General features: G+C 44.6%; 1 long non-coding RNA gene across 6 annotated transcripts in view; it reads right to left on the reverse strand.

Annotated features, from left to right (window-relative positions):
• Positions 1 to 257: 257 nt before the first annotated feature.
• LOC309647222 overlaps positions 258 to 25873 on the reverse strand; it is a 62140-nt gene continuing 36524 nt past the window's right edge. For 2 of the 6 annotated variants that reach the window (XR_014255861.1, XR_014255866.1), the window contains exons 2-3: positions 11483 to 12528; positions 258 to 9928 (exon numbers count right to left, since the gene is read on the reverse strand). This is a non-coding gene — a long non-coding RNA (uncharacterized lncRNA). The remainder of the gene's footprint in view (positions 9929 to 11482; positions 12529 to 25873) is intronic. The other 4 variants (XR_014255862.1, XR_014255863.1, XR_014255865.1 and 1 more) reach the window with 3 other exon arrangements.

The following is a 25873-nucleotide window of genomic DNA, read 5'->3' on the forward strand; positions in this document are numbered from 1 at the left end:
TGCTCTGCTACCTGGTACAAAATAGGTGTGCAGTGCATTTCTGAAGAAAAAATGACCAGGTAAATGAATGAAAAAATGATTAATATGGACAAGTGACATTTCAATTAAGTTGTACCATAGACCATATCATAGTTTCAAGGAAACTTACAAAAATTACACATAGATGATTATCCCAAAGGTAACTTTATTCTTGTCTTCTAATGCCAGATTTTGAAAAGGATTCTATCGAATTTAAAATCTAGCACTTTTTTGTTCAAAAAAATAAAAATTGAAGTCATACAATCAAAGAACTTCAGAGACGGCAGAAGTTTCACAAAATACCAGTTCAAATTCTGTCTTTTCCAAATGAGGAAATAGAGGCTCAGTAAGATTAGCTGACTTGCCGTTATTTTATTAGACTGATAACACATTATTAATTATGCACTATTTTTCTCATTATTTATCGTCACTGGGCTCTTAGGTGTGGAGTAATCAAATTACATTTTCCTTTTCCCCAGGATCATTCCAGAGTAGTTGGGGTTAGACCTGGGAGGAGGCAATAGGAGGGGTCAAATCAGCAATCTTTCAAAGCCACCTTCCAAATTCCTTTTGTCCACTTGCCTTTTCTTCCACCGCAATTCATCCAAACTAAAGGAAGGGGGCTTTTGCATTCATACACTCGCTGGGAGGCATATTCCCTAACCATCGCTAATGAAAGGAAAAGCAGAGTCCTGCAAAGTTCCCAGGAAGATTGAGCATGTGTATGGACCGGTGCTAGGGAACCGACTGGAGCTCAAGGCCACGCTGCTCTTGACAGTGTCTGGGTCTGGCAACAGAATCTTGGAAAACCACAGATCGTTAGAGAGGAACTCAGAGCCTATTTAGTCCAACTTCTTCAGATGAGGAAATGAGGTTGTAGGAGGTGAGTGACTAACCCAGGACAGATCAGCCAATTAAGGAAAGTGTTGGAACCAGTCGGCCCCTTCCAGGGATGAACTGGGCAGAGCATAAAGTTTCACTCATACTTAGCACCCTCCTTATAACTGAGCAGGATTTTCCAAAATGAGGTCTGCATGCCAGGGATGGTTTCACACGATGTTTTTAGTTATTTTTTTTTTAAATGGGCCAACATTTTTTTCTCTTAATAGCTATGTACTTTTTCAATTGATATTAGAAAAAAAAATGAGCCCATAACGTTATGAATTCACAGGCAAAACTGATTTTGAAGACTTTGACAATTTTATTCAAAAAATATTCTACTTAGATAAAAAGGTGAGTTGACTTTAAGACAAAAAAGTCAGTGAGTAATATTACAGCTGGCATGATAATATAGCAAAAGCTGTGAGGTAGTGTGCAAGTTGTTATAGTGTGGGACACACTGAACTAAGATAATTCTCTCCTTTTATCGATGCATTAACTGATGTGTGGAGAGGAGATGGGATCTGCTCGTGAATAGGACAAAAATATTTTTACTTATAGTTGAGGGATCTGGCCTTGTCCTACCCTTACAAGCAAGAACTAGGACTGCTCATTTATGTTTGACAGGTCATGAGGGTTGCCATCAAATAGAGGTTTTTTTCCCCCTTTAGATAAATATTATAAATATAAATACATTGTGAGAACAGCCGTTGTCTTGAACTTTGATGGATACACTCATATGGTTGGTGATGAAATGATGAACCAGAAAAGATCTCGATGCACATGTTCTCATGGTAATCTGTCACTTACCAGATCCCGGGCTTTTGACTGAAAATTGGCAGATCGGACAGCCGCCAGTCTGTACTTGTCTTCTATAGCTGCTGCTCTGACATGTTTACTGCAAACAAATGCATTTTGTTTTTATAGGGTGAGTAATATCCTGAAAGGGCAACTTAGGTTTCTTATTGCCCAATTTAAGCTGGTCCCAGATATCTTTAACCTTTAAGTAATTCCTTTCTTTATTTAAAATACCTCATTAAATCCTCAAAATTCACAACATTCAGTAATGAATTAAGGTAAGGCTTTCTGTAGAGTTGTTTTGTGATCGTTTCTGTTGTTCACAAAGTTCCCACCTCAAATATTTGTATCTGGAGCGTTTGTAATCAACCAGCAAAGCCTTAACCCCAGTTCAGAGGAGGACCAATCATTAATCCTCAGATTTGAAGTACGTGGGCCCAAAACTCTGGGTTCAGAAGCCCCTTCTTAACACAGTCCCCAGAGGCTCTTGAGTAATCTATTAAACCTCCTCCTCCTGCAGAGAGACTCGCGCTAATGTTTTCTTGGAGACGCTACTCAAAGGAGTATCCCAAAACAAATTGGAAAGATGCAAGTCCAGTCCTGGGGTCGGATCTCACAGGCATGTGAAAGACTACAGCAAACCACAGGGCAATCCCTGGGTTGGTCTTCAAAACTTACCAGGGGACATTATTTCCAAGGCATTTCTAGAATGTTTCACTCTCCCTTGTGTTAAATATGGCTTAAGACATTTTCCTGGTCTAAGAAACACATCCTTCTTACCGCCGAACCTCCCTTTAGTCAGAGGTTATGAGACTATAGTAGCTAAGAACTTATAAGTTTTCAAACTGAATACAAGTTGACTATTAGAGTCTCACAAGATAAATACAGGTCCAAGCCTGGGAGAGATCTTACGTGCCTGGTACGTAGCTGGCACTCAACAGAATCACTGGGGTGGAGACCTCACCCAGCTCAGCACTCTCATTCTACCTGATTCTCTGACTCTCTCTACTCTTTTTCTTTCTTCCTTCTTTCCTTCCCTCCTTTCTTTCTTTCTTTTTTCTTCTTTCTTTCTTCCTTCCTTCCTTCCTTCCTTTCTTTCTTCCTCCCTTCCTTTCTTTCTTTCTTTCTTTCTTTCTCTCTTTCTTTCTTTCTTTCTTTCTTTCTTTCTTCCTCCCTCCCTCCCTTCCTTCCTTTCTTTCTTTTTCTTTAATTTTTAACTTTTTATTGGAGTATAGTTGATTTACAATGTTGTGTTAGTTCCTGCTGTACAACAAAGTGAATCAGTTATACATATACATATATCCACTCTTTTTTAGATTATTTTCCTGTATATAGTATTGAGTAGAGTTCCCTGTTTATACAGTAGGTCCTTATTAGTTATCTATTTTATATATAGTAGTACATATATGTCGATCCCAATCTCCCAATTTATCCTTCCCCACCCCTTTCCCCCTGGTAACTGTAAGTTTGTTTTTTACATCTGTGACTCTATTTCTGTTTGGTAAATAAGTTCATTTGTACCATATTTTTAGGTTCCACCTGTAAGTGATATCATATGATATTTGTCTTTTTCTGTCTGACTTACTTCACTCAGTATGACAATCTTTAGGTCCAGCCATGTTGCTGCAAGTGGTATTATTTCATTCTTTTTTTAATGGCTGGGTAATATTCCACTGTATATATGCACCACATCTTCTTTATCCATTCCTCTGTCAATGGACATTTAGGTTGCTTCCATGTCCTGGCTATTGTAAATAGTGCTGCAATGAACATTGGGGTGCATGTATTTTTTTGAATTATGGTTTTCTCTGGATATATGCCCAGGAGTGGGATTGCTGGATCACATGGTAGCTCTATTTTTAGTTTTTTAAGGAACCTCCATACTGTTCCCCACACCATTTGTACCAATTTACATTCCCACCAAAAGTGTAGGAGGGTACTCTTTTCTCCACACCCTCTCCAGAATTTACTATCTGTAGATTTTTTGATGATGTCCATTCTGACCAGTGTGAGGTGATACCTCCTTGTAGTATTGATTTGCATTTTTCTAATAATTAGTGACGTTGAGCATCTTTTCATGTGCCTCTTGGCCATCCATATGTCTTCTTTTTTTTTGGCCTTGCCACACAGCACGTGGGATCTTAGTTCCCTGACCAGGGATTGAACCTATGCCCCCTTCAGTGGAAGCGTGGGGTCTTAACCACTGGACTGCCAGGGAAGTCCCTGTATGTCTCTTTGGAGAAATGTCTATTTAGATCTTCTAATCAAAGTATAGTTGATTTATAATATTGTGTTAGTTTCAGGTATAGAGTATACTGATTCAGGTTGGGGGTTTTTTGTTTTTTGTTTTCTGTTTTTTTGCAGATTATATTCCACTACAGGTTATTACAAGATATTGGGTATAATTCCCTGTGCGAGTACATCCTTGTTGCTTATCTATTTTATGTATAGTAGTGTGTATCTGTTAATTCCCTACTCCTAATTTGTCCCTCCTTCTCCCTCCCTCTTGATAACAATAAGTTTGTTTTCTATGTCTGTGAGTCTGCTTCTGTTCTGTATATAGATTCATTTGTATTATTTTTTTAGATTCTGTGTATAAGTGATATCATATGGTATTTGTCTTTCCCTGTCTGACTTATTTCACTAAGCATAATATTCTCTAGGTCCATCCATGTTGCTCTGTACTCATTTTCTAGTTTCACTCTAGATATTCTGAGACCCAAAGTGGAAGCAGCAGTTCTTGTCTGGTTTCTGGTCTTGGTTGGCTTTCCTTCCACTCCAACCTACAGCTCCCACCTTGGCTCTCATTCCTACCCAGCTCTTTCATACAACTCCCTTTTCTTCTTATTGTCACCTTCCTATTCCCATGGTCTGAGGTCCTCCTTTCACCTCTCCTTCAAATGGAAACCAGAGCCTTTCAGTTGAAACATTTTAGTGTTAACTCAAGAATTTTCCACAACACACTGGAAGACCCAGTTGCTTCAAGTCAACATTCAGAGGGGAAATTTCCATGTTCTCACAGGAGATCTTCTTCAAGGGAAAACCACATCCTAAAGAATTTGGGTTGGAGATACAACCCTTGGAGATTCTCCATAAGGACTGGAAGAAAATGGTGAGAAAATATACTTTGAAGGAGACGTTTAATCTGTAAGGAGGTATCTTGTATTTTGGTAACATCACAGGTAAAATGTCTCCTACCAGATTTTGCTAGTTTCCTGACCTGTCCCCATCTCCTGCTGAGTGGGCAACAAACCAGGTAAGGCTGTTCCTCCACACTCAGTTGACTGCACCTGGTGAGGGCACAGGTCTGAGGGATGGTCCATTGGTAGCCCATGACATAGCCTGGCTCAATGGCTAAGCCAGTCAAATTCTTCTCTCAGGATTTAGGTAAAGATGCCCAGAAGGAAGTTAGTTATGGTTGCTGAGCCTGGAAGATCATGCATATTTGGGGACTGAATGGTCAGAAATAGCCAGCTGGCAAGGAAGATAAAGGAGGTAATATACAGAGCGAGACTTTGCTGTGAGGGGGAGAGTTGGAAATGTGAAAAGAGCATATCACAGAGCTGCCTGGATTCCTGCCTTTCCTGAGGCTGGGTTTTTTGGCTCTTCCAGGATTCCCATGTATACATGTCCTTTCAATAAACCCCATTATTTCTGGAACAACTTGAATGAGTCTCTGTTCCTTAGTAAGACAAAACCATGGCGGAAGCACTGAGTGAGTTAGTCGTTACGGACACTAACCTGGGTGACCATCAGAGCCCCCTCGAGGGCAGGTTGGTTAGTGACCCTGCTCAGTGTTGGCTTGGACATCAGCCCAGGGGATGCACCCAACCGTGTTCAGCCCTCATACCAAGACTCTTGCCTCTGCCATTTTGCTTGAAAGGATCTGCACATCCTTAAATCTCTCTCATATAGAATCATAGACTCTCAGCGTGGGAAAGAAATGAGGCCATCATGTCCAACCACCCTCGCCATGGTTGAATCACCCCTGTAAATTCCTGGCCAGTGATTTTCAAGTCTAGACTTCAGTACTTACAGGGACAGAAAATTATTATTATTTTTTTAATTTTTAAAATATATGTTTGGCTGTGTTGGGTCTTCATTGCTACGGCGAACGGGGGCTACTCTTCATTGCGGTGCGTGGGCTTCTCTTGTTGCAAAGCACGGGCTCTAGGCACATGGGCTTCAGTAGTTGTATCACGCGGGCTCAGTAGTTGCAGCACGTGGACCCTAGAGTGCACAGGCTTCAGTAGTTGTGGTGCGTGGGCTCAGTAGTTGTGGCTCGCAGGCTCTAGAGCACAGGCTCAGTAGTTGTGGCACACGGGTTTAGTTTCTCCGCAGCATGTGGGATCTTCCCAGACCAGGGATCAAACCTGTGTCCCCTGCATTGGCAGGCGGATTCTTTTTTTTTTATTTATAATTATTTATTTATTTTTGGCTGTGTTGGGTCTTCGTTTCTGTGTGAGGGCTTTCTCCAGTTGCGGCAAGCGGGGACCACTCTTCATCACGGTGCGCGGGCCTCTCACCATCGCGGCCTCTCTTGTTGCGGAGCACAGGCTCCAGACGCGCAGGCTCAGTAATTGTGGCTCACGGGCCCAGTTGCTCCGCGGCATGTGGGATCTTCCCAGACCAGGGCTCGAACCCGTGTCCCCTGCATTGGCAGGCAGATTCTCAACCACTGCGCCACCAGGGAAGCCCCAGCAGGCGGATTCTTAACCACTGTGCCACCAGGGAAATCCCAGAGAGAAAATTATAATCAAATCATTTCCATAGCTACCATTTATTGAATACCTACTATGTGCTAAGCACTATGTTAACTACTTCACATACATTCTCTCTTAATTTTTCTGAAAACAGAACATTTATGTTTTCAAGGAGAAATAGAAGGTAACCAGCATTTATTGAGCACCTACTATATGTCTTTCTCTTCACAGATGCTATCTCATGTTATACTCTTAAAACCTACTGGGATTATTTTCAAATGAAGGAACTGGGGCTCAGAGAGGTCAAATTGTTTCCCACAATCATAGCCATGAATCTAGTTAATGGTTGTGTCAGAACTTTTTGCTCACAGTAGAAAAGCATTCCTATTAAGCAAAAATAGAATTTACTGGGGAAACATAGGAAACTCACAAAATTGAGAGAAAGTTGAAGAACAGGACCAGGGATGATAATAATTCTATTCTTCAAGGGCAAACAGCATCATAAGGAATTTAGATTGGAGATATAATCCTTGGAGAGTCTCTTTAAAGGCTGGGAAAATAGTGGGGAAATTGAGCTTGAAGGAGATGTTTAATATATAAGAATGTATCTTGTATTTTGGTCAGTGCACTGCTCAGGGAAGAGTCAGCTCCAGCCATTTTCCACCCTCATGTTACTCAGTTCAAGATAGAGTGTCCTGGGAAAAAGAATCTGACTGGGCCAACTTGGGTCACATGTTCAACTCTTGATGAGAGGTGAATAGTACAACTTGATGAATTGTCCCACTAAGACTGTTCGCAATGGGGAAATGTTATTTCCCCTGAGAAAATCAGGCCATTGCTTTCAGAATAAAGAGGAACGGACTCTGGAAAACAAAAACAACAAATGCTTACTGCAGTGATGGAACTGGCATTCCAACAGTCTTTCCACTGCTTTCCAGTTGAAGGGATAACAAATTCGTCTTTATATGGGATCAAAATCTGTTTTCTTCCAACTTCCTCTTATTGGTCCTGGTTTTCCAATTTAGAGCTACACAGCACCATCATATTCGGACAGCTGTTCAAATTTTTGAAGGCAATTAGCATACTCCTCCCCACCAATCCCCCAGTCCTAGTTTCCTCAACTCCTGGCTATAAATATTTCTGGTTCCTTAAACTTTTCTTCATATGACATTGTCTGAGTATCTTTCTAGCCTGGTTGTTCTTTTTAAAACATGCTTCAGATTGTTTATTTTCTTAAAGCACAGCGATCAGAGGAACCCAAAATGTCACTTCTGATACGATTTGTTCAAAGCAGGGTAGAGCATCTCAGAATCACAAAATCTTAAAGACTGAATGGAAATTTGCTTCCACCTCCTGCCTAATGCAGGCTCTAGTGCCTGATGGGTCTGTTCTGCATCTTAGCATTGCCATTTGTTAGCTGCATTTATGTTTCACGAGGAGGCTTCCTTCACTGTTACCTGTAATCATAACACATACTTATGGCCACTGTAATTATTAAATGACAGAATGCATGTAGAATAAGTGGCACAGTGCCTGGCCCATAGCAGGCCCTCAGTACACTTATTACTATTGCCATTTGTCATTATTATTACTCTACGTTAATAATAATAATAAGTGGCCATTCAGCCTTTCCATGGTCACTGAAAGTGGGTCACTGCCAGAGAAGCCATATCTATCCTTCAGAGTTTACTCAAAGGCACATGAGGAATGGCTTGATCAAAGAGCACAGAGTTCAGGATTTATACACACTATCAGAAGGAAATAAGAACAACCTTGCAGGAAAATGTGTAGTGCTACAGGGTAAGGAAACCCCTTTGAAGTATTTCCCTTTGAGTAGGTAAAGTGCAAGCTACCTTTGCTTTATTTTTTTCAGGATTCGCAGGAAGCAGTCCTTATGTCTGAATCTGTGATGATCAAGTTCAATTATCAAGAGGTAAAAACCAATATGCAAATATTAGTTATTGATAAGATACTTAGTAATCGGAGTGGCTTCTCACACCCACAGTAAGCTCTTTCAAACTTGAATTTACTGCTCCCACACAAATTAGGCAAATAAAACAAAGCAGGCCTGGAGTATACACGTAGTATACGGCCTAGAAAATAGCCATTGTCCTTTGCTGCACTAAGACGCTGCTACTGAGGGTTTCTCAGCACAGCTGGGTCATGGCAGAGGTGAAGGTCATGGTCTCTGGTATGGCACTCAGTGGTATCAGACACAATGGCAGACTTTTAAAGTATGTGCACTACTAAGAAGCTGTCTAGAGATAGTCAAGAGAACTGGTATTGGAGTCAGAAGCAATACAGATCTTCCTTCACTTACGATGGGTTACATCCCAGTAAACCCACTGTAAGGTGAAAATAATGCAAATCGAAAATGCATTTAACACACTAACCTACCGAACATCACAGCTCAGCCTTGCCTGCCTTGAACATGCTCAGAACACTTACATGAGCCTACAGTTGGGCAAAATCATCTAACATAAAGTCTATTTCATACTAAAGTGTTGAATATCTTATATAATTTATTGAACATTGTACTAAAAGCGAAAAACAATGGTTGTCTGGGTACAGAATGGTTGTCAGTGTGTCGGCTGTTGACCCTTTGTTGATTGCGTGGCTGACTGGGAACCTCGGCTCAAGGCCACTACCCAGCATCACCAGGGAGTATCGCACCACACATTGCGAGCCCAGGGAAAGATCAAAATTCGAAGTATGGTTTCTACTGAATGAGTACTGCTTTTGCACCATCATGAAGTAAAAAAATCAAATGCTGAACCATTGTAAGTCAGGAAACGTCTGTAATCAGACTCTACTGAGTCCAATTTGTCTGTGAAGGACCAGCTCTAAGTGTTCATCATGGTTTTGTAAATGCCTGGCACCGTGCCTGTCTCAGAACAGGAGTTCAAACCTGTGAATGAATGAATGAAGTTCCTGGGTTCAGATCCTAGCTCTGCCACTGAACAACGATATGCTCTTCGGCAAAAGCTCTGGAACTTCTCTATGCCTCCGTCTCCTTGTCTGTAAAATGGAGAGCATGGTAATACCTGTCTCAGGATTCTGTGGCGATGAAATGAGAAAATGTAGCCAGCACATAGTAAGAGCTCAATAACCGTAAGTTGTTAATGTTCTGACTTTTCGTTATTATTATTATTACTGACTTTTGATCAATTCTGGTAAAAGGTATGTACACAATAACCTTCACATTTACACAAATACTTAAAGAGTTAAATTGCCACATTAGCAGCTGTTTTACCACCAGCAATAGTCAACAATGCGACAGCTAAGTTTTTGTTTGCTTGTTTGTTTCTGCCAATTGAACTTTAAGATCTTCTGCTTCCCTATAATTAACTCTTTGAACTGGCAAGGAGCTTTCAGGGTAATCACCAGCTGCCCATTCTTGCTCACCTCTTCCACCACACTCCCAAGGGCCTCAGTGATGGTATCCTGGGACTCTGTCTTGGGACTTCAGAGCACACAGAGCAATGGGAAGCACCGATCATTCATTTGGAGGGATGTAAATAATTTCTGCACTGAAGAGAGACAATGTGAAAGAAAGGGAGATTTTATGTTCTAGAAAACTACCTTGGTAAAACAAAACAAAACAAAACAAAACATCATGGGAATTCCCTGGCAGTCCACTTCCACTGCTGGGGGCCCAGATTCGATCCCTGGTCGGGGAACTAAGATCCTGAAAGCTGAGTGACACAGCCAAAAAGGAAAAAAAATAGAAAACCAACTTGGTAAATTTTTTAAAAAATTTAATTACTTGGAAATTTTCAGAGTTTTGAGTTTGTTTGAGCAACGTTCCCTATAACATCGCAATTCTCAGGTCCCAATCTCCCCTGGCTTGGTTTTCCCCCTTCTCATCAGTGATGCATATGATACAGGAAGTTGAAGTGATACTACCCAAAATCCCTCTGAGTCAAAAAGAAGTCATGTTATGTATGTGGGTCTGCGTTCAGGTAGATGCTCCATTATACTGTATATTACATATGTGATATTATCCTAATCTCCTTCTATTATTTTAAACACCAAATTACTTTCTTTAATTACATTTATCGAAACAGTATTTTTAACTTTCAAAAGATATACAGATTATGTATTGAGGAAAAAACCCTGGAACTTTGCTTTTCCGAGTGTCTTCTGCAGCTGTATGAAGAGAACCAGCAAACATTTCTAGACTGTCTCACTTAAGCCAGACACTACCATTCAAGGAGCCTATCTTTCCCTCTCAATAATATTATGACCTCTTTAAAAAGAAAAGGGAGAAAAAAGATGGGGGGAGGGGGACATGACTTTTCAATTCTATTATCTTTGGCATTTTGCACCAGTCTGGGGTTTCTCAAGTCTGGAGACAAGAAGAACATATTCATTTTAGACATTAACAACAACAACAGAAGTTCTGAATGCCTTTGCAGTTTCTTCCTTGAGCTGTCTAGAGGGAACTATTTATTTTGCTTCTTTACCTTGCAAACAGCTAACGGCTCCCAGCCAGGGCTCAACCCAACCCTTTTGTGCCCTGCAGTCATCTCTGTGTCTTTAAAAGAAAAGCGATTCTCTGGAATGCTGTGCGTGCACATGCCTGTCGGACTCAGCAGGCCCCACCTGCTGAGCAGGTAAACCAGATCCTCCGACCCGCCTCTGCAGCCACATTCCAGCCAGGCAAGCTCCTACTCTCTAATTGTTACCTGTCAAACAGGTCAACCAGGCACTTGGGTCTGGTCCAAACACGCGCATGTTCCCACGAAACCCTAAACCTGCAAACCTTTGACCTTTCCATAGTTCCCAAGTTCCCTTGATTATTTTAACCAGGGCTGATTTAAATCCAAACGATGACTTTTTAACAGGCACACAGGTTCTTTTTTCTCCCTTACCATGGATGGTAAAGCTGATCACACACTGTTTGGGGTTTCTGGACTAGAGCACCGTGGTAATTCAAGATGACCAGAGGCATAGGTCAGAGTAGTTAGGGCTCCTGAAATAAAATCCACGAGTCCTAAATCACTCATAGGAACTGCAGGCTGTCCACCCTGACCAAATGGAGACTGAATTCCCTTGGGTGGATAGAAACAGAGGTGACTTACAGGTGAAGATTCCCTTCCTCTCCTTTCTGGCACTGGCTTGACAGCGGAGACTGTGTCCTATGGGCTCAGCCCCAAACCTAAGACAGGTAAGACCTTGAGCAAGTCATGTGACCCGTGTGGGCCTCAGCAGCCCCTCTCTAGTAAAGAGAAGTGGGAGACTACACAGGCTGTAAGCCTCTTCCAGCACCGTTTCTATTTTCTTTCCTTTCATTGATGTCACTCAAGGTAGGCGGATCATGTCACAGGAATGCTGATATCCTTCACCCTTGATATCTGGGGCTGGGTGGGGGGCTTGAGCACTGCTGGAGGGACCCTGGAGGAGCTGACAGCCCCTTTTGATTAGCTGACCAGGTCTAGAGACTTCCCTCAAGTATGGAAAAACCCTGGGCTTCCCCTCTTAGGACATCTGGATAGAATATAGAATATCCATCTTCACCTCAGTTTCCCCTCTGTATCCCACCCGGTGGGTTCAAGCATTTTTGTTGGGAGATGTGATGATTTTTGTTGTTCTGGTAGCACAGACTACCCTTTTATTCTACTGATAATGAATTCAGAATCAAAACTACCAGGCTCACTGAATCCAGCCACTTCATTTTACAGATAAAGAGCCTCATGGAGGGGGTTAAGTTGCCGTACGTCGTGCAAGGAGTCAGGCTTCTCGCTCGAGGGACCGTGGGAGTTCGTGAACACTGTGGCTGGCAAAATCGTTGCCAGAGAAGTGACATCGGAAGATGTTCCCAAGACTGCTCCAATGAAGGAATTTCAAAACCGAGCTCTGGAGCAGGTTTCCGAGATGGGCGGTGCCATCAGGCCAGTTTGCTGGTGGGTTTCTCCACCTGAGCTGGACAGGTTATTCTACAAAGAGCTCGGGATCGCTGTGTGCAGAGCAGGAATTGGCGCTTCCTGCTCGTTCATCCAGCTCAGACTTGTCCGCCAGAGCCGAACCGGTGGGGCTGGCTCCCAGGAGAGAAACTTCCTCGAGGCTCTAGGACGATGGAGTCGGGCAGTGTGCAGGCCTGCTTAGTATCCTTCTCACCAGCTGCTCACTTTAGGGAGAGCAAAGTGTGCAGTGCATGGACTCGCGGAGGGGAAATTCAACCAGAAGCCTCCCTGGCTTGTTCTCTGGGGTACCATTAACCCACGGGGGCTGCCCTATGCTGTGGGGGTCATGACCCCCCACCAAGGGGCTGGATGCCCTGAAGGGGCCTTCAGAGGTCAAACTGGATGAACAGGCACTTCTTGCTGTGAAGCCATCTGGGAACATGGAGATCACGATGTGGTTGCCGTAAAATAAATCTTAAACGGTATTTACACCACATACCTGATTAGAATTATTTTCTCATTACCAAACACAAAATCTTTCACAAATAATAAATTGTTTATCAGCTTCTATTCAACCCAAAGGTCCTAATTTTTATGCTCTTCCCCTGGTTCACTCCACCATGTATTGGCTGTGGAACACTGAGCAAGTCACATTGGCTTTCCGAACCTCAGTTTCCTCATCTGCAAAATGGGAACACTTGTCCTATTTTCCTAATAGAACCATTGTGTGGAATAAATGAGATAAAGTTCCGTGCCTGGTATGGGGCCTCACACATAATATACATTTAACATCAGCTATTTTTGTGGCCGTGGTTGATAAAAAGCTTAGTAAAATAGTGACCCACATGGTCCGGTTTCAGAATGGTATTCTGACGATCAAAAAGTAACTGCAGAATAACTCAGAGTTCTTTACTCATTTTCTCCAACACTGTCGGGGAAGGGGGTTATGTTCCTCATGCATGTTCCTCATGGAGCCCTTAAATTCTAGGCTCCTTCCCCTGCCACTCCTCACACGTCTCACCGCCTCGACTTGCCATTTGTTGGTGAAGGATCAGAGGTTTTAAATAGAGTTTAGCATCAAAGAAATCAAAGCAAGATTGGAACAGGCACTCTGAAGGAGAGGGTACTTTTGGATTATGGCTTGGGGTTTTTCCACCATGGTCGTCCTCTATTGACTCAGCTCATTCAAATGACTGCATGGCAGTAGCTATGTTGGGTGACTGTCCCTCTCCAACCCTTTCTTGAGGCCACCATACTGATTACAAAGCAGTGTTTCAAAGAAAGAAGAGTCTAAAGACTGAGAGAATCCACTAGCAAGCGAATTAACTCCCAAATCCTCAAGTGTTGACAGCTCTCTTTAAAGTCTTGGCTTTTCTAAAAGAGGAATGGCTCCAGGGCTACCCCAAGTACACTCCACAGGGCCTGCCCCCAGAAGAAGCAACCTGGCCTCTGAGGATGGATGGGGATGGACAGGTTGAGAGAGGTTTGCTGGACATTCACCCTAGGGGTTGATAAGGAAGTAAATCAGTCAAGGTCTTGCAAGGAACAGATGGCGTCCTCAACAAACAGTTGTTGAATCCTTGCTGACTAAACCCAGGATGTCCAATGAATCACCAAATCCTGTCAGTTCTACCTCCTAAATCTCTCTCAAATCCATTGACAGCTCCACATCCTCCTGGCTTTGTCTCCCATTTAGAGCACTAAGGTTTTGCATTTGAATTAATGAAGCAACCTCCTAACTGGTCTGTTAAGAATGGTTTATATGGCCTTTGATTTCTCTCTCCAGCCTTGCTCCTGGCCTTGCCTCCTCTTTGCTCCAGGGCACACGTTCCCTCGGCCTGGAACACCCTCCCTGCCCAACCCCCCAGCCTTCAGGTATCTGCTTAAACATCCATTTCTACAGCAACAACTACATTCTACCACTACCCATCTGTAGCCCCCCCACCAGGCTCTAAGCAGCTCGATGACAGGCACGCCTTCCATACTGGTCACTACGGCAGACTGTTCAACATGCTGTTCAATGTGTGTGTTTTCATTTAATCTGCATGACCGCCCTAGAGCACGTGTGTGACCATGCCCACTCGACAGATGAAGAAACTGAGGTTTCAAAACATGAAATAACTCGCCCACGGTCACCCAGCTAGGACAGAGGCAGTCTATGTTTTAATCCAGGCCTACGCTTTTAACTTCTACCAGAAGCTGCCTCAGGAATACTCAGTTCACTCCATAATTAAACAAGTCAGGGGGCAAATAGTTAATGAGGTTCTGAGTCAGTAGTGAAGGGAATCAAAAGGTTCTGGCTCCCCTCAAATTCAAATTCAAGCAAACCTGTGACCTCTCAGAGGAAGGTGTGGGCCCCCCTGGGGGCAGCTGCTGTCTGAGGCGCCCTAGAGGAGCCATTTTTACTCTCATATGTATTGAAAAGACTCTTTTAAGGCCACATTCTGAAAAACCTTTTTATAATGGTTGAAAAAGAAGTTTGAATGCAGATGCACGTTTTTGCTTTTAGTTTAGACACTAGCAGTTAGCAAGTTTTATGAAAGAATGAGGTCTTGAAGGGCAGTCCTCCAAATGCAAAAATGTAGAGGATGGCTGGAGTGGCCTTAGGGAAGAGGCAGAGCCCAAGGGAGGGAGGGTGACAGTGGAAGAGCTCTGGGCAGTGTATAGAGGATGCAGGAATGCTAATAGCCCAGAGCTCCCGACCTCAGAGGAGAGACACTAAATTTGGTGCAAAAGAAGAAAAACAGTCCCAGACTAGTGATGGTTAGAGACATAGCAGAGGGAGCTTGGATGGGGGGTGTTTGGGAAAGGAGTATGAACCAAAGGCTTCCTAAGGTCTCACCCAGGTACTCCTGAGAGGTCTTCAGGATTAAATGTCCGAGTTAGAGCCGCAAAGGACAGGAGGACATCAACTGATCTGGCTTCCCGCCCTTGAAGAGAATGAGAGTCAACAGTATTTAGCCAAGGGCTTTGGTTAGAAATAAGTATGAACAGAAGCGGATAGCTTCAGACTCTAAGCGCAAAGGGAGCCGCACCCAGTTGCTCTGGCTCCTTCCTGTCCCACCTCTTCTTTGTCCTCCTGCAGGACCTCTCGTTTCCGCTCAGGAGAGGAGAGCATTCAAGACCCTCAGAGATGAATAAGATTATTGATTAGAAACGTACAGAATGTAGCCGGATTTGCTAAACAAATGGTGAGAGAAAAGAACATTTTTCTTAAACTAGCCATCCTAAGTCCTTTCCGAGACAAGGTAAGGTACAAAACGATGCAATAAAATAAAACTTAATATTGAAAGTAAAAAGAGAAGATGGTGATGGTGTTTATAAAAATTCCTTGAGTATAGGCATATAGAACTAAAATCCACCAAGTCATCAGTAGCACCCATTGGGTTAGCGAAAGAAAAAAATCACGTCAGAAGGGGAAACATTCTTTACAGAAAAAACGAAGATCTGCAGATCAGTTTGTGCTTTAAGAGTGAGCACCATATAAGAACGTGCAGGCCATATCCCCAAGTGGAAGGTATTGCTCCTGTTTATGGAAGCAATACGTCTAAACTTGAATGTCAGCAAACTATGTGAATCAATTAGCGGCTGAATGAAGCAATTGAAATGCATCCAACTTCCTACCTGGTAAAGGTAATAATGTTTCATAATAATGAATGATAATAACCTGTGATGGTATGTGAACACTGGCTGAAAAACCAGTGTCAAAGGGAAGTGTTTTTTTTTTAAATGAAAACATACATGCACACATATTCACACGCACACACACACACAAGGGTTGGTGCTATTCCATGACTTCAACAGGAAGTCCCTCCATGGAAAACGTAATAGGACCAAAGACCCATCTGTGTCCAAGGCCAATCAATGCTGACTCTGATGGGAGCTTTGGAGAGAAAGGAACCATATCATGGAGTAATTAGCTAAAGCTGGCTATAGAGAAACTCTAGTCTAACTTATCTAGGGAAGAGGAAAGGAAACGTTACACTCCCTGGGTTTTTGTTAATACATTTATAGAATATATTAAGAAAGTACAATTCTTATGCTAGCAAAATTTCAAAGGGATTTTATAAATTCATGCAGAAAGAAACATCCCACCGGTCTATTGTGTATCCTTGAACTTGCCAAGGGCTTTCTGAGATAGAGGAAATAGAAGAGACCGTCACTTCCCTCCAGTTTTCATCTAATTGGGTAGACAAAACAAATGCACGTTAAAGTCTAGGTTGTCTAGAACATTGGGTAAGTGAAGGAAGTTTGTGGGGTTTGATTACCTGGGGACACAGAGCGTCAGAGAGCCGAAGAGCATGTGCTCTGGGACTAGCCAGGAGAGTCCCATAAAGTAAGTGAATCTAAAGATATTACTTGGACTTGACATGTCCCAGTTCTGACCAGGATGCCCAAATAAATCATCACAAGGATACATGCTGCGTATCTCCAGGGCTTATTACACTGTAGGGCTTACTACGTGCAAAGTACTTTATGTGTGTCATCCCACTTAATTCTCATACCACCACCAAAAGGCAGGCCCTAACGCCATCCTTGTTTTTCAGATGGGGAAACTGAGGCACAGAGAGGATAATCACCTTGCCCTAAGTGACAGAACTAGTAAGTGGCCTGCAACATGAACCACTGCCTCTACTAGCTAGACAGTAAATGCTAATAAATATTGAGGCTTCTGGTCAAGCAGAAAAACTATCACAAATTTTAGGTTTAATCTTAATACTTCTGCTAAAGTAACAACTGCTTTAAAACGTAGAAGTTTGGTTTGGAAATCTCATGGGTATCAGTGCATCACACAACATAGCTATTGTACAAGGATGTTCAGTGAACTCCTACCACTCAGGATATTTGCTAATTAAGTGTTGAAGTCTTCTCTAAACATTCCATTTAGCTTATAATGTTGATTATAACAAGCAGAGTTTTGGCAAAATTTCATTCTTTCCCAAACCAGAACATCTGATTCTGCCTAGTTTTGTCAGCAGAGGTTACGTTTAACACATACAACCTGATTTCTTGAAGCAGACTTAGTCTTTGCCCCTTTTGAACCTGTAAGAGGTTCAGCTAAGATCCACAGGATTGGAAGTCTTACCCAATGACATTTTGGAACAAGCCAAGAAATGGTTAAATTTCACTGAGATTTCATTTGAGGTGATCCAGTAGTCCCTGCTGGAGACCACCTGCTCTACTAAAATCCAGCTTGACAGAGTATAGGGATTAAATGACACTGAGATCCCAAGATTCCCAGCTCTTTCTGTGGCATTAAGGGTGTATTAGATTGTTTTCTTATAGCCACTTACACATATGTTTGGGCATCATTATTAAAGTCAATGTATTACGAATCACTTGGATTTTTCTTTTCGGTATGTATTGATGTAAAAGTATCCATCATGTAAAAACATATAAGCAATGAGATCTAAAGTATATAGCTAATAGATCAGAGAGGATACTTATCCCAGATAAATTCTCACGCAGGTGCACAAGGAGACATTCACAAGGATGGCTCTTGTAGTGCGGTGGTGCTGAGGAGTTGGGAGCAATATGGGTGAATATCGCTGGGGGTGTGGATGGGGAAAATGGTAGAAGCGCAGACTGGCAACCTCTACAGCAGCTAGGAACACAGACAGGATGTACCCAAAGCAACAGGGATGGAGTGAAAAATTACCAACCAGGATGAGTCTAGAGCACAATACATTTACATAAAGTAAAAGTGCAGGCGTAAAAACCAGTGAAACACATGTTTACAAGAATTCATATACACACAGGTAAATATTGTATATACATCAAGTATATTAGGATGGTTGTCTGTGGTAGGGGGAAGACACTTGGAAGAGAGTGCCTTGCACGGACTTATGAAGACAATGTGCTTGAACTGATGGATATGACAAACTCAGCTCTGCATCTGAGGTCCAAAAACTAGCAAAGAAAGACATTTAACCCAACAGTGTCTTTATCCTGGGTGCTCAGTCCTGTGGCTCCTGAACCAGGTGTTTTAAGAGCGAGGTTAATGATTGCCGGGTGGGTTTCTTAAGCTCCTTGGATGTGCTTGGATACTCCTTAGGCCAGAGGCTCTCAACCTTGGCTGCGCCTGAAAGACAGCTGGGGCAAAGTAAAAAAATCCCACTGCTGCGTCCCACCCCGGAGATTCTGTTTAAGTGACCTGTGGTGAGGCCCAGGCATCAGTATTTTTCCAGAGCTCCCCAGGTGATTTTAATGGGCATCCAGGATGGAGAACCATTGCTTTAGGCTTTTGCATTTTTTTCTAGTTGCAAATGTTGCATTCTTTGGCATTTGAAAAAAGACCATGAAATCGGATTATTTTCCCCTTACCAAACATAAATTCACTAATTAACAGAGAGCACAAAAGATAACATAATTCATTTATTTGTTTGATCATACAATTAAAACTTTCAGCTGGGCGTCTATGTGTTTAGGGTGGGCACTGCATAATTCTGGGGGATATGTTCACGGTGTAGCTTATGCAAATGGAGCCCCTTGGAGCTGATCAGAGCACAACCTGCTCTGGGTACGAGCAGCCTGTTCCAGTGCCCACTGCGTGCCATGTGCTGGGCTGCATCTTGGCTACACTGGTGAACGAGCTGATGTCATCACTTCATCACTGCCCTTGTGGAACATCTATCCTGCAGGGAAGGCGGTCACACACGTGGTTTCCACGATGTGTGGCTGTGCTAGGGTTGGAGGGGCGCTTCCGGAGCTCAGGTCAGGGCCCCTCACTCAGTCTAAGGGTCAAGGAGGGCTTGCCGGAAGAAATGGAATTTGAGCCCATTGAACGTAGGGAGGTCTGGGGGTGTGGGAGAAGGATGGTGCTGTTCACCCAGAAGAAACGTCCCAGAAAGGGCAGGGAGATTCTACTGTGCTCATAACATAACAAAGGAGCTGAAAGAAACTCAGAGGGAGTGAGTATGATGGGCAGGGTTAAGAAATGGGGACTTCAAAGGAAGGCAAGGTCCAGTTACAAGGGGTGTTGTGGGCCAAGTTAAGAAGTCTGGACTTTATGACAGGGGCAACGGGGAATGAGCTCATCAAATATGAGACTTAGAGCATTCTGGCAACAAGTGGAGCTGAGGCTGCAGGGAGCATGAAGGACCGGTTATGGGACTATTGTGCCGATGGGGGTGAGTGATGGAGGAGGTTGGTTGAGAGCAGTGGCCTCGGGCTGAAGGGAACTGGACGTGTATGAAAGATGTCTGGGAAAGACAGAATATAGAGAGTGCCTGAGGGTGGGAAGGTGCTAGACAGAGCAGGTGCCACTCACTGAGGTTAGGCACAGAGAAGAGGGGCAGGGAAGATGACGGCTCTGCTTTGAACATGTTGGTTTTGGGAGACTAGTCTTACAGGGACTAGTCTTCCTGGGAAGTAGGCTCTGAGACACAGTTTGGTGAGCAGGATATTTTTTTTAGCTGTGCTTTTGAGGGCTACACCAACAGAGAAGAGGGGAAGAAGACAGGCATGGGCAGAGAGAAAAGCTGAGATGCAGGGCCCGCCTAATGACGGCCATGGCTGTGGCAGATTATACTCTCCAAAGATGGCCACACCAGCTTGTGTCCCATTCTATTACAGTGTGACACTGATGTTCCTCCATGGAGAGGTGGGGTCTACGCTCCACACTCTTGAACCTGGGTGGCCTTCTGTAACTGTTCAACCAGAGTGATGCTTCATGACTTCTGAAGCTAGGTCACAGAAGGCAATACGGCTTCTTCCTGGCTTCTTCTCTTGCGATATGCATTTTAGGAGCCCTGAGTCAACAAGTAAGAAGTCTGGCTCCCCTGGTGCCTTCGTGCTGGAGAGAGCATATGGAGAGACCACGTAGAGAAAGAGATGCCCAGGAAGCCCAGTGGTTCCGACCCCCAGCACTGTGAGTGTGCCCAGTGCACATGCCAGACACGTGCAAGAGGGAGTGAGCTTTGGAATGCATCCAGGTCCAACCTCCAAGCCACCCCAGCGGACACTGAGTGTGGCAGAGACGAACAACCTCCTTGCTCATTCCCCCACCCAGAGCCCGGCCCACGCTGCAGATTCATGAGCAAAGTAAACGTCGTTGTTTTAAGCCATTACATTTGGGGGTGGTTTGTTACGCAGCAGTAGGTAAATGGCACATCAGTTCACCCCTCCAGGAGTTCTAGAGCTCGGATGGCCTTCAGAGCTACTCCAAATGGGGCCAAGAGGGCTGAGCCTTTATATTCCTGCTCTGATCAGTGATTGGACGCAGGCTGCCCCAAGAAGCCCAAGAGGTGACATGGTCTTGGACAAGGAGGTTCTCTCCAGCTGAGGCCATCCTGGAAGGGGCTGACCGCTGAAGGCTGGACGCAGACAGCACTCCCTGCGGCTGGAGCAGAAAGTCCTTCCCTGAAGGGAGAAGTGGGTGGCACATTGTATGACTGCTACAGCAAAAGAGACAGCAAGCCGACTCCATACTGCAGAGTTGGCTATTCCAGTCTGGAGCTTCGAAAGGCATGGTATTGGAGAATATTAACCTATGATGCGGTGTCCCATCCTGCGGCGTGAGAGCCAGAAACAGCCAGCACCGAGTCATCTGAATACAGCCCCTTCCCCTGAGCTGGATCTGCGGTCTGGGTTATCACCAGGCTCCCTCAGCCCATCCTCACGCCCACTAACATCAAAAGTCTCCGCGTAGGGCTTCCCTGGTGGCGCAGTGGTTAAGAATCCGCCTGCCGATGCAGGGGACATGGGTTTGAGCCCTGGTCCCGGAAGATCCCACCTGCTGCGGAGCAACTAAGCCCGTGCACCACAACTACTGAGCCTGAGCTCTAGAGCCCACGTGCCACAACTACTGAAGCCCGCACGCCTAGAGCCCGTGCTCCGCAACAAAGACAAGCCACCTCAATGAGAAGCCCGCGCACCACAATGAAGAGTGGCTCCCACGCGCCGCAACTAGAGAAAGCCTGCGCGCAGCAATGAAGACCCAACGCAGCCAAAAATAAATAAATTAAATAAATAAATTTATATATTAAAAAAGTCTCTGCATAAGGATGCTATCAAAGCCACGGCACAGTACATGTGAGGTGCCCCAGGGAGACTCCTTAGGATGAAATGAGAACCCTGGAACACACCACCGTCTGGGAGAAACAGACTGCAAAGGAGATGGGCTGGGGATGAGTCAGGAGCACAAGGGGTTTCCAGGGGGAGCGGACGCAGATTGAGTCCAAGTAGGGTGAGAACGCCAAGTGCCTCCGCTTTGGCTCTAGCCGGTGTGGTCAGGGCAGCTGTGAATTACAGGGCACAGCCCTGGTGATGTTTATCCTGAGCTGCTTCTCGGCTGGGGCTCCCGGAGCAGAGGAAGGAACTAGAGCTAGGAAGCACCCCGGAGGACCGGATGGGGCTGCCTTGGGGTGGGGCCTCTGTTCAGAGCAAAAAGAAAGGGACTGATGAAACAAAGGCAGCACAAAGTAAGATAGGATGACGTACATGTGTGAGAAGCTAAAAGGAGGGGAAACTACCTACCAGGGACACTTGGGACTTAGCCGAAGGAGCAAAAACCAGAAAAATGTTTATTAAACAAGAACCCCTCCACGTTTACACACCCATACAAGGCAACCCAGCGCAGGTGCTCAGTCAGAGTCGCTTTCGAAGCCAGGAGAGCAAAGGAGTTTGGAATCAACAGACTTATGTTCCGTTCCCAGCACCACAGAGGAGTATCTCCTTGGAAAGCCATTTTAGTTTTCTAAGCAACCATTTCCTTATCTGTAAAATGAGATAATAATGTCTCACTTGCTACTTTGTTGCCAGGACTATAGCTTGTTCATTCATTCATTCAGTGAGCATCTTCTCAGCATTACCATGTGCCAGGTACAATGCAAGACACGGCGATACAACAGCAAACAGAACAGACACAACCCTTCCCCTCCTGGAGATAAACATTAAGTAGATTATAACATTAATGACATCCCTACCATTGTTAGAAGGGAGAAGAAAGACTAAGTATGTTAGATGTCAAACATGTAATGTCTGGGACATGGTAGGTGCTGAAGAAATGATATTTACAACCCTCCTCATCACTGGGAAGATAGTTAAAGAGACCATGTTCAGCAAAATTGGGAAAAGAGATATTTTATATTCAGTACCTGCAGCTTCCCTCTTTCTGCTATTTTCCCCTCCTGTGGAAGTGTGGTATTTCATGTTTTTCATATAAAATTAGTACTTAATTGGCATTAAATACGTCCAGGAAGAAGTGAGCAGAAAGGGGGCAGAGAGGGCATTGCTTCAGGGTCTTCAAAGCTGCTCTTTGGGGCAACAATCTCAGAGAACACTGGTAGTCTACACTGTCACTCATAATGTCACCTCACTCTTGAATTTCTTACACATAAAAACAAAGGTTTTTAAAGCATTTTCTCCTCTGGCATTCATTTATTAGAAGCAGCACAAAGGTGCTTTCTTGTGATGGTAATCTGTGTAGCATCTTGCTGCCTCTTTTGTTTTTAAAAAAATTTTGGAGCAACATTGACACAAAGCTGATTCATTTAGAAGTAAATTTACCAGTATGCACGGGGAGTGAGTACGAAAGGCATCTTACAAACTGTCAGTCAAAGGAGTCACCGGTAACAACCCCTGCTGGGACAGCGTGTTCACATCAAGTATGGGATGTGACACTCTCCACGCCTCCTGACACGGACTTGCAACACAGCCAAGGACATGGAGACTCAGGGCAGTTTACCAGCTCACCCAAAGGCCCGACTGTGGCTGGACCCAGGCCGCACGTTTCCCAAAGCTCAGTCCACCATCCCAAGCTGTTTCCACAAGAGGAAGAAGCCAGCATGGGGCCCAGATGCTGGGGGAGACCTGGGAGGGGTCAGCCCCGGGCTCCCGCCTGCCTTTCACCCCAACCACTGCTCGCGCAGCAGCCCCCAGGCCCACACACACAGGCTTTGGGTCAGGGACCAGTGTCCAGGCTCAGAGGGAAAGGGGGAGACAGCAGGGCAGCAGCTGCAGGGAGCGTGGGCCTGGGAAAATGCAGTAGGGGCTTAGCCTGGAAGGAAACGCGGGCAGGTTAGTACAGCTGCAGCAGTTTTGTCAGAAGTACGCAGTGCAGGTGAGAGAGAGAGACTGAGAGAGACTGAGAGCGTGTGTGTGTGTGTGTGTGTGTGTGAGAGAGAGAGAAAGAGAGACTGAGAGTGTGTGTGTGCGTGTGTGTGTGTGAGAGAATGTGTGCATGTGAATGCATGGCTGTATGAGTGTTACACGAGCCGGGTGTGTTTTTGCATGTGGAGAGAAAGTACGTATAAGCCAGCATGTATTCATGGGTGTATGTGTCTGGGAGCACGTGTGTGAGTATGGATGTGAAACGTGGGTTGTTTGTGAAATGTCTGAGAGTGTGTGTGTGTGACAGCATGTGTGTGTGTGTGTGTGTGTGTGAGAGAGAGAGAGAGACAGAGAGAGAGAGGGAGAGAGAGGGAGAGAGATTTCTTGTATAAAGAGTCCACCTGAAGGCGTTCAGAGATAAAGGTGCTTTAGCTGCCCCAGGTTATACCCTGAGGCACAGCCGCTCCTGCTGGGCTAGGACACTACGATTGTTATTAATTTTCATGAAGGGAAAATCTGAAGGAACACAGTCCCAGAGTTACCTGAGCCACTAATCCCTGGGAGTGAAATTCCTACACTCCAGCAGGTATCATTTAGAGCCTTTCTCAATTAGCAATCATAACACCTGAAGCTTTGAACAGTTGTATGTTTATCTTTCTCTTCAAGTTCACTCTGCTGGCTCTCATAACCAGCCAAGTTCAAACAACCTTCTGTCTGGCAGCCACGAAGACAATGCCCCCAGCCCTCACCCCAAAACGGTTCTAATCAGACAGAGATTGGAGCCAGTTCCCATGATCTCTGTGCGTGTTCTGTTGCTTTTTTATTTAATTGTGCTTTATGGTGTGCCTGCTTCCAACAAGGATTTGTGCAGGCTTACAGTAGTAAAAACACACATCCAACAGAAATGCTTCAGAAACACACAACACTCAGATCAAAACTCAAGCCATAGGATGGGAAAGCTGTTCCAATGTGTGTGTTCCGTGACTTAATTTTCACGTCTGGTAAAACTGAGCCATGAGAAGTGCAATACCGGGTAATGGTTAGGAATGTGTCTTTAGGAGTTACCCTGTCTGGATTCTAATTATTGTGCTGCTTGCTTAAATTCTCCAAGCCTCACTTTCCCCATCACTAAAAATGGGGATGACGGTGATACCTACCTCATAGGATCAAAAACAGAGAAAGATAATGTACATAAAGTGCTTAACACAGTGCCTGGGATGCAACAAGCAATCCATTTAGTTGTGCTGTTGCCATTTTCACTGCCATTGTGGGATTTCACTCACACCCTCACTGCATCTCTTTTGGGTTGCATGCACAGATCGAGGGGGGATCTCCCCCTCTTTGGCCTGATGTGAAGAGCAGTGAAATCCCGTCATCCACAGTCCAGGAGTGGGCACCAAGTATGGCCTGCTCTTGTGCATGGCAGCGAGAGTCTTCAGGTTGCGTGGGAGACTGCATGACTCGGAATTTCTTTAATTTTCTGTTATAGTTTTGGTTTTGTTTGCAAGCTCTGTTGGACATTTGCATGAGCTATTTGGTTTGTGGGCTCTATGATCACCAGGTGTGGAGATGAACTGAGCTGAGCTGATGCCATGTGCTCAGCTGCAGGTCAGGCTGCATTGAGACTATGCCAGGGTCATGGCCCTGGAAGACCGCAGGCCTCCTCGGGGCAGCCAATCTCAGAGAACGCTGCTGGCGTATTTGATGGACACAGCCGATAGCAGAAACACTTCCATGAGGGTTCTCCACTCAACCCAAGATACCTAGACACAGGATGAATCCATCTCTCATGTCTCCAGTGGGCAGGTGAGAGGGGCTCTATGATCTCCTCAAATGTCATCAAATGCTCAAGAGAATCCCACCGAGCCCTCCCACCCATTCAAGAACCACGCCCTATCTCCCAGCTTCCCCTTGGCATTGCCTCAGTTTCCCAGGTTCCTGAGGCAAGCACCAGCTGGACATGGATGTACTTGGGACTTACCCCAAGAGCCATCAACCTCATCCTGCCCAGTATTTGTTTTCCAAGTGGATGTCTGTCTTCCATTCTCTCCCTCCACCCAGCCAGGTGGGTTCAAAGGCTTCAGTGATTCATTATTTATTTCTGCATCTCCCTCCCCATCTCTCAGCCCAGGTCTACTTGGTGCCTGCCACTTAATAGGTGCTCTATAAATATTTGTTGAATTAGAATGTGAGTATGAAAGCATGTGAACAAAGGAATAAAGCATAAAGCATTTCACAGAATGAGAAAAATATTAAGGCAGAAAAAAACCCTGGAGGCTGTTCGGTTGAGCACCCACATATAACAACAGTCAAGGAGAGAGAGGCTGCAGCTCCCTAAAAGGTGACGAGCCTCAGTGGCAGGACTGGAGTCCAGGTGTCCCACTCTTGCTGTGACCCTGTGCTGCTGCTTATTTCCTCTCAGTCTTCATCTATCTATCACTCTTCTCAGAGAGATACTCCGGGAGACTCCCTGGGTGTCTGTCAGCTCCTCCTCTTGCAGAATCACTAGTTCATTAA

The sequence above is a fragment of the Balaenoptera physalus genome, assembly GCF_965194825.1.
Source record: "Balaenoptera physalus genome assembly, chromosome: 17".
Lineage (NCBI taxonomy): Eukaryota > Metazoa > Chordata > Mammalia > Artiodactyla > Balaenopteridae > Balaenoptera > Balaenoptera physalus.